Consider the following 10,357-nt stretch of genomic DNA (forward strand, 5'->3'; position numbering starts at 1 on the left):
AAATGCTTTAAAGACATATTTGCGTTGCATGAATTCATAAAGCAGCTTTGTTTGTAGCCAGATACAAATACATGTTATAGCTGTTTAAAGGAGGGAGCACCTTTAACCTGAAGAATTAGAATTGAGCTGTTATATCAGAGAAATTCAGAAAATACATATCAGAGAGGATTTCAATAAAATCATAAAAGTGATTGTGATATAATAATGCTAAGATTGAATCCAATGAATTTAACCAGTAATTTTTTTATTTTTTTCCACGCTGTACCCCACATACATAAATTACAAGTTGGTTGTTCTTCGCTAATTATGAGGGGCCGGTCTAAACCAAAAATGCCAGGGCCGATTTTTTGTCCCAGTCCAGCCCTGATAAAAAATAAATTAAAAATAAATTAGGATCATACCATTTCAAGGTGAGCACTGCAGCATACGCTCTGGACACCTCACAGTGATGATGACAGTAGGAAACACCCACTATGAGAATGAATCTGAACCCCTCCCAGTGATAAGAGTAGGAACCATACACTATCATATTGACTCTGAACACCTCACAGTGATTATTACAGTAGGGAGCACTGGCAATCAGAACAAATAACAAAGTATAAACACTAATGTGACTAGCCTGATTGGCAATCTGAACAAATAACCCAGTCTAAACACTAATGGGACTAGCCTGATTCAGTAGTTAGAATGTGGCAGTTAGAATGTTGACAAGATTATTAGTTCAGATTAGTTCAGATTGAATCCCAGAATGCAACTCCTTGTGATGAAAAACCTTTTGAGGTGGATAAATTGAAAGAGTAATAAGTCACTGTCAAAGTGCATCAAACTACAACATAGCTAACACTATGTATAAGTGCCTGTGTGTGAATGTATATATAAATAATAGTATATAATAGCCTATGTTACTTTCTGGCAAAATTTGCTTCCTCGCTGCACAGAGAGGAACCACTAGAATTTTCCTGGTAACCTGTAGGCTGGTCTGATTGTTGTCATTTTACCAGACTGTACACTCCAGCATCAGTAATGATTATGGTACATTTAACCTACAAGAAAGTGACCTTAATGTTATTTTTTTAATTCCTGTGTGAATTGCCATATACATGTACTGTCATGTGCCATATTTTGTACTTTGAAGTATTCTGCCTCTGAAGAATGTCACTTCTCAGAAGAGTTAATTTTGATAGCTTTAGATAAAAAAAATGTATGTAGCCTGCAAATGTTATATCCCAAGTCACTGTTATTTTAGGATTACAGGAAATAATCCAAGGTCACTGGTTTCTAATACATTCATAATTAATAGTGATCAATATTTCATACAGAAACACTTGTCACCAGTAAAAGCTATGTATGATGTAACTTAATGGTAATGCATCCATCCAAGTATCCATTCCTATTTCTAATTCATACTGATTTCCTGGGTGAATGGGCCAGAGACACAGATGCAATAGTAAATATCTCTTTATGGACACGTGTCAATTCTTTATGGACTAGGCAAACTGTATTGTTTAACCCCATCTGAATAGTACTATAGACACATTTTCAGTTTTATATTCAGCATTTTAGGATTAATTAAATTAATTAATTTACACTGGCATTTTTCTGTATACAAAATTAATTCGTAATTAGTAATTGTTTCTCAACATGGTGTAATGTTAGCCATTGTCTTATTTTGGATGTGCTGCTAACCTCTTTACCAGGATTATTATTTAGTTTCCTTAGATTTTATTTAATCTTGATTCATTTTCAGTGACATTCAGAAACTGCACTAAAACACACTTGAAAGTTTTGCAGTTGCAAGACTAAGAAATGAGAGACTACTCATCTTGTACTTCATCTTAGATTTTTCTATTTGGAAATCACCACATGCTTAAGACTGTTACAGATGTGCACAGACTGCACTGCCATTCACTGCTGATCCACAACACAGAGAGGGGGCAGCAAAAAAAGGGACACTGAAAAAACTGTGAATATGAATATGAATATGAGTCCACTGCAATCTTGAGGATTAATGGACCAAGAACTGCTGTCACGGCATCAGCAGAAGAGCAGCACTGGTGATGTGTGACGGCCGCGTGTGAGATAAGAGCTCTCAGCTTTCTTGAAGAGGTTCAAGGTTTTTCACGGCTGTGCAGGTCGTCATGTTAGCATGGATCCAGACACTGGAGATCACATGCAGAACTAAGGCCCTGCTGGATTAGATGGTGCCATGTAAGTAAACTGTTATCGAAGCCTCTCAAACAGTCCATTTTTTATCAAGTGTGGCACAGGAAAGATAGGCCATGACTGAAGGAGTCTCAACATCCCAATTTGTGAGGAAAAACCTGAAAAAAGTGTCTGGACAGGTCTTTTAACGTGTAGGTGACTGAACACTGCTGTTTCACTAATAGCTCTCATCCATCCTGCCTCTGCTAACACTGTTACATCTATTAACCTTCATGTTCACATCTTTTAACAGTGCTCCATCTATTGAGCTGTCTCTAAAACACACGCAGCAAAATGGCGAACAGCAGAAAGAGTAACAGGACAAGACACACGTTGTTGAGGCCATGCCATCCCTTATCCTCTCTCTAATGCAGATCCTGTCTGTGCCATGCCATCCCTTATCCTCTCTCTAATGCAGATCCTGTCTGTGCCATGCTGTCCATGTTTAGTATTGATTTTATTCAGGATGTAATTGATCACAGGGAAAGGGCACGGGCTGTATATTCAATCGTGTCTCATTTCATATGCAAGGGAATATATGCTGGATAAATATTAGTTTTAATTTATGTGTAAGGCAAATACATAAATCAGTAGAGTTAAATCACACAAAACATGTGTCAAACAGAAATGTTCATTTATAGAGTGGATGACACTATTGAATGAAATAATTTTTTTCTATCTATTCAGCTTAAATATGCAGTTTCTTAGTTCTAGGCTAAACTACATGTAACAGGTCATAGGACATTCTCACTGAAACATTCTCACTAGTCCATTCTTATACAGTTGTGATCAAATTTATTCAACCCCCAATGCTGTGAAGGGTTTTATGGAATTCAGTGCACATTTGTAATTGTGTTCATAATGAAATCTTACAAAGACTTGTTAAAGAACTAAATGCAACTAAAATAGCATCAATTGTTTTTGTCATAAAGTGATTTCTTCATTGACACAATTATTCAAACCACTACCACTCTTAAGAACTGAGGTTCATTCTAATGTTTTCAATCAGGTATTAAAAACACCTGTGGATGTCAATGAGCAGCAATCAAGCATAATACGCATCAATTAGGCAGATTTAAAAGGACTGTGATACTCAGCTTCTTCTAGACATCTACTGGTGTGTTTACAAGCATGAGAGAATGGAAAGAGAATGGTCCCAGAAGTCACGAGAAGAGGTTATTTCTCTTCACAAGAAAGGCAATGGATATAAAAAGATTGCGAAGTTGTTAAATAGTCCAAGAGACACTATCGGAAGTATCATTTGCAAGTTAAATTTAAAGGGCACAGTGGAAACGCTACCTGGTCGTGGCAGAAAGAAGATCCTGACCGTGACTGCTGTGCGCTACCTGAAGCGTAATGTGGCGAAAAATCCCCACGTGACTGCTAAGGAACTGAAAAAAAGACCTGTCAGATATGGGCACCAAAGTTTCAGCTCAGACAATAAGGCGCGCACTGCATAACGAAGACCTCCATGAAAGAAATCCCAGGCGCACCCCCTTGCTGACTCCAAAGAACAAGAAAAGTCAACTGCAGTATGCCAAAAGTCATGTGGACAAGCCACAAAAGTTTTGGGACAGTGTACTGTGGTCAGATGAATCTAAATTAGAACTGTTTGGGCCAATGGACCAGCGCTATGTTTGGAGGAGGAAGAACCAGGCTTATGAACAAACGAACACCTTGCCTACTATGAAGCATGGCGGGGGGTCAATTATGCTTTGGGGCTGTTTTGCTACTAATCGTACAGGAAAGCTTCAATGTGTGCAGGGTACCATGCGAGATCTTGGAGGAAAATGTGATGGAGTCAGTCACAAACCTGCGGCTTGGGAGATGTTAGACTGATGTTAAAAAGGATGTTAGATGTTAGAATATTATGTTATATTTGTCTAATTTATAAGTGCCTCTTTGATATAATTGTAAATAAGATAACTGAAATCATCAAAATCAATGTCAAACTGGCCAAAACACTTCAGTGGGGGTTGAATAAATTTGATCACAACTGAACTTCACTTTGTATTTAAAAGTCAATAAAGCTTTTCTGCCACTTAATTACAGATCTGTGTTGCTGTAATTATGTGCTTGGGGACAGTTACTGTCTCTACAGTTTATACAGTACCTGTTCAGAGGGAAAGAGAAGTATTTCCATTCTGTATGTATGTTTAGGGTGGTGTGCAGTATACCCTTGTCTTTCCACCCCACAACCCCAACCCCCATCTGTCAACTTTAGTAACGGATTAAGACTCAGAATCTGTGGGCCATAGAACTGGTGAGCTGTGGAGCTGTCCATTAATTTTCCGCTAGCTGTGTACGAGGGCCCCATGAATATGCAAAATAGTGAGAATGTAGAATGCTCTTTGCCTGTCGAACTAAAGCCAGGAGGAACACCAGCAGTGCCAGTGGTGAAGACAGATCTCACTGGGTCTCTGTCTGAGAGGAGAGAGGCTGTTATATCCTTTTAATTTCTCCAGAACTATGATAGTGACAGACAGCATGCAGGGATACCTTAGTGCGTAATGCAGCAGTGGGCACATAGACTTTCCCTCATCCTAACTTATTTTCCTAATTTATTTTCCCTGAGCTTGATGAGCTGGTCTATAGCTGGTATGAATTAATATGTCGATCAGAGTGGGAAGCCTCAATCTCACTCTCACTATGAGAGAAAGTTCAAGGTTTGTAGCGATGCAGTGTTACCAGACCTAGTGCTATTCTTATGTAGAGATTGCACTTTTACTATTTATTACCGGTAATTATGCCCCTATAAACAATGGGTGTGCAGGTTCCCTTTTAGCCCCTTATGCACAGATCTCTGTGTTATTGTCTAATCCTTTTAATCCTTTCAAAATGTCTACATTAATTACACTGAATGATCATTTTAGCTGAATCGCAAAAAGATTATGTTATCTGCCTGTTCAGCAGAATCACAATTGTGTCCACCTGTGCTCTGATGCTGAACTTCAGTGACTGAGGGACATGGCAACATGTGGCAACATGTATATACTGTACATAGGGGAACAAAAATCTAATTCACTTTATTAATTCCACTGATTGATTAAAAAGTCTAATTGCATAGATCAGTTCCATTGATTAAAAGCAGTACTTTCAAAGTGTTACGGTGACAGGCCCGGACCCTTCCCTGTGGGCGTGCCGCTATGTTGTCTGCGTGCTGTTATGTCCATATAAGTAGTTCCGTGGGTGTGGGTTGTCCATGAGCGTGTTCATAGTATCACCTGTGCCTTGTCTCGAGATCACGAGGGTCTGTGTTAATCACCTATATAATGTGCGTTCGCGCAGTGTCTTGTGCTCGTCTTTGTCTAAAGTTTCGTGCCTGTGTGAGAAGTGTTTTCTGTTTCTGCACTCCGCACGGAGCTTCATGTGTATGTGTTCACAATAAACGTTATTCGTTGCACAGTTCGACGTTCGTCGTGCCTCCTTATTGAGCGTCACACAAAGTTCTGATTCTAGACCTGAAAACACTTTGTAATTTTTTTTTTATTAATTTATTTATTTTATTTTTTATTTGGTTTTGCAGATGGAAAAACACAATGAATTACATAACAGTGTAGCCTTAACTGAAAACAATAGTCATAAACAGAAACATGTATGATTGCATGCAATTTAAACATATCTACATACATATGATCGTGTAATCCTGAACTATAATTCCCATTCCCCTGCCATCCCTCACCCTCCCCTGTGTTATTATCTGCCGCCCCGGTCTATATCCTTCCCTCCCCTACTGCCGTTTCTCTCCCTGTTCCCGCTCCCCATCTCTTTTCCCAGATTCCAGTATGGTTCCGCCCATGTCACGTAGGGCTACGCCCCCCTCTCTAGCTGTCACTTTGGGTTCCTGCTCCTCGTGTCTGTGTTGTTCCCTACGTGTCTGTCTCCAGGTGGTATAACTGTCTGTTAACCACTATACTGAACGTCTCCTTAAGCTCGAAACTAGCTAATAAAGCCTAACACAGGGTTCAAAACCACTTGGCCTCTCGCTCTCCCCTTTGCGTCGCTCTCCTCTCTCTCTCTCTCTCTCTCTCTCTCTCACTTTTTTCTTCCAGTCTCTCCTCCGTCACTTCCTTATAGACAGATCATAACACCAATCCCTTTGCATGAATAATATCCCAACTTTACAGCATGAAAACACATATAAAACAATTCACAAATAAATCAACCTTCCAACATTCTCAAAATAACAACAAATAATAAATAAACAATAATTTTGGAACTCAAAATCAACTGGGTTAAACATGTATTGATAAGTTCTGACAGCAGTGCTTACTGTTATGCTTAACATGACTACTGTTTAATAGTCGGACACAATTGCAGTGAGTCAGGGGCTTTATTTACATTAGATTCCACATTAGAGTTAGGACACAGAGTACGCCCAACAGACAAGCTTGGGACATGATGACGGGACTGGCGAGGCATCTTAACATGCAGAGTAACAACGTATGAATTCAAAAGGTTACAAAAGGTTACAACAGGGCCGGCGCCACGGGGGGGCGAAAGGGCGCCCCCTCAGGCGAGGTGTCCCGCCCCCTCAACGTAAATAATAAGACCCATTTATTTTACTACAATTGCTGCACGGCGCCCCCTCGACAATCGTCACCACCCAAGCGCTCAACAACTTACGTTCGCCACCCCCCCCCCTCAACAACTTACGTTCGCCACCCCCCTCAACAACTTACGTTCGCCACCCCCCTCAACAACTTACGTTTGCCACCTCGAAATTTTCTGACGCCCCCTCACTGTATATGTCCTGGCGCCGGCACTGGGTTACAATAACCATGAAGCGTGCAATAAACAAGGACATATGTCACATCCAGTTCCTCCCTCCTCCCTAGTCACGCCTAGTTTTCCCCATTTCCTTGGTTTCCCTTCTGTCTGCCACGCCCCTGTCCTCAGTGTTCCCACCTGCGTCTTGTTTCACCTTCATGTTTCAGTGTATATCATCCCCTGTTTCATTCCTCTGTGTCGGTCATTGTGTTGTGAGTACTCCCTTGTCTTGCTCTGCCTTGCCCTGCCCTGCTTGCCTTGCTTATTCTATATCTTTTCCGGTTTGCGTTCTCGTTTGTGCTCCATGTCTGTTTCTGGTTTCCTTGTTCTGTACTCTCGTGTGTTTAGTTGTCTTCTTTGGTTTAGTCCGTTTTGTAACGATTCACGGGGCGGGGAGATTAGCAGGAGTGACGCAAGTGCAAATAAGAAAGATTTAATAGAAAGACAGTGGTAAACCAAAGGCCAAAACACAGAAGGCAAAAGGGTAGCTACACTAAACAAAGGAGAAGACACCACTAAACAGGTAAGCTATATAACTGGGAATGTAACGTATGAGGACATAACAACTAACAACTACATACATATACGGGGAGAACATTACACAGGAGAAGCAATGACTACAGGGGCAACAAGGAAGATGTGAACTACAGCATAAACAAAACAATAAACAGGCAAAGAGATAACAAACACCAATGGCTACTAATGATGGGGAACTCAACAATGAAACACAAGCACATAACCTAAAGAGACATAACCCAAACAAACAAGGACTAGGAGTGACACTAAGAGCAAGAACAAAAGACAAGGCATGAACAAACAAGAAGTCAGACAGAGAGAACCAAGGGACTCACATACAACGAATGACCGACAAGGGAATGAAACACTCTGGGTTCTTTATACACAGACAAGACGGTGAAACAAGACTCAGGTGTGTGGGTACTAACGATGAGGGCGTGACAGACAGACGGAGGAACGAATGGGAGCGGGGAGCTAGGCGGGACCTGGGAGGAGGGAGGGGCTGGACGTGACACGTTTCTTGTTTCATATAATAAATAGTACAAAAACCTGTATTTGCGTCACACCCGCCCCCTTGAAACGTTACAACATACTTAACCTCGTAATGTACGACTAACCGCACAGTAATCAAATCAAACAAACGATCATGCTGTACACTTGATCCCACGTCCGACAACAGTAACAGAATAACACATACAACTGGGAGGCAGAGAAGATCTTAAACAGAGACAAACAAAAGAAAACCTGAACAACTCTGACCACGACCGGCTAGGGACGAGGGTATGTACATCCTGGAACCATGCAGAGAACGACACAACCAGCAAAGACAGTGCTCAAACTAAGGGTTTAAGTTAAGGGTGAATGAGGAGGAAACAAACCACAGGTGATACATTTAACACGAAGGGCTGAACCTAGGCGGGGAAAGGAAAAATACAAAAACAAAAGGAAAGATGCAAATGTTGATTCATTCCTTCCAGGTCTTTCCTTACACCCTGCTTATTAATGTCCTAGGAAACCCCACTGGCCCTGCAGGAGGAGACAATTAGAACAAAAGCGTGTGTGTGTGTCACAGTACAATGATCACAGATACTCATCATTTATATCAAGATCTTTTATATCACGATTGTTAATAACAATTTATTTACTTATTATTATGTGACATTATCTAATTACTGCTATATGGAATTTTGAAATGTAGCATTCAAAGATATTCACAAGTTATATATATCAAGTAAAAATACTTGATACCCAGATCTAGAATTTATACCTTAGCTTCTTTTCATTGAAATTATTTCTAAATGTGCTGCATGTTAAGGAGGCAAATGTGTCAAAACTAAAAGAAATAGTAATGAGCTTGATCCAGGTATAAAGAATTTGCATTATAACACTTCTGCAGCTTCAGCAAAAGTGAGTTGTCCCTTGAAGCTTCTGGGAGAGAGAGCACGGTTGCTTTAAGGATTAAACTCCATCGTCATTTAGTGAATGCTTCAGGGAGCTAATTCCATGCATGGTCAATAACTCCCATGACAGAAGAAACACCCGTTACTATCTGCACAGAAATACTCATCTGTTTTATGTTTAACTAGATGGAAGTAGACCTTAGGCATACTCCCTTCCATTCTCTCTCCACAGAAGGTTACCCTAACCCTGATTATATCTGTATTGATTTTTATGCATTTCTGGTGACAGACGTTATTATTGCTGTGAGCAAGGCAATGGTTTCTATCCCATTGAGGACACTGCTTTGAACAGGTTTTGCAGTGCTGCTTTTGGTCATTATGGGTACCTTTTTCTGAACCCAGCCCATCTGTAGTGCAGTCAATCCTGAGTACTGACGTCTCCTTTAATATATATTCTGACCTTTGTTATTAATGTTCTCTTTATGGAAATTACCCTTTACCCAGGAATAATCTAGTCATTACAACTTATAGGTTCAGTGATTCAGTGATCTTCAGCAGGCAAAAGGTGACAGTGGTGTTTCCTTTAAAGTGTCTGAATACAGTGTATTGTGCTAACTCTTCTGAGGCTGGACATGGTGGTATACTCTGAAAGTAAACAGAAAATTAATTTTATAGAGTTAACAATGCCATTTGCGGATGCAGTGGATGAAGCTTTGGAAATAAAGAAGCTGAAGCAGGCAGAATTGTTGGCTGAGTGGCGAGAGTGCGGGTGCCACAGATCTAGATCTTTTATGTCCACCAGCTGCACACTTATGCTGTCCTGAGAATCAGAGTGCCCAGCCTACTAACAGCTTGATCTTTGCCATGTTCATTACATATGGGTGAAGGTCAAATAATTAATTTTCTATTGTCCCTGTTTTTTTCTTTTCTTTATGGACTGCAGCAGTAATGTAACAAGTTGAAAACAGTAGTTTACTTACTTAAATTGTTAGAAACCAAAAAAGAAATAGGTGGAAGGGCATTGTAGAAGCTCCATGCAGAACAGTCCACTGGGGAGGAAAATGTTGCAGGTTCACGAGTACAGTGAGTAATTAGGATGTGCACTATAATTGTGCTGCATCATCTTTTAGATTTATTTGACTGGCATTAGATTTTACTCACTTTTTTAAAGATATTTCTGGCTCCAGCATGTAAAAAATGCTCCCTAGTGCAAATGATTCTTCCATGGCTGAGGGTGAAATGACAGCTCCCTGGACCTGAATGATAAACAATGACTGCTAGCACATATTAAGTTGAGCTGTTTGAAGCTAAAACTGCCTCATAATTGAATTATGGCAAATAATTTTTGTGATTGCTTCAAAGCTCTTTCAGTCAATTGGTGATTACAGGTTTCACCATCATCTGTTTCTTTTTAACTGTCCTGCATTTTGGATAATGTGACAAGAAAAATATTAACTTAATATTAACAC

Source organism: Brachyhypopomus gauderio, chromosome 15 (genome assembly GCF_052324685.1).
Source record: "Brachyhypopomus gauderio isolate BG-103 chromosome 15, BGAUD_0.2, whole genome shotgun sequence".
NCBI lineage: Eukaryota > Metazoa > Chordata > Actinopteri > Gymnotiformes > Hypopomidae > Brachyhypopomus > Brachyhypopomus gauderio.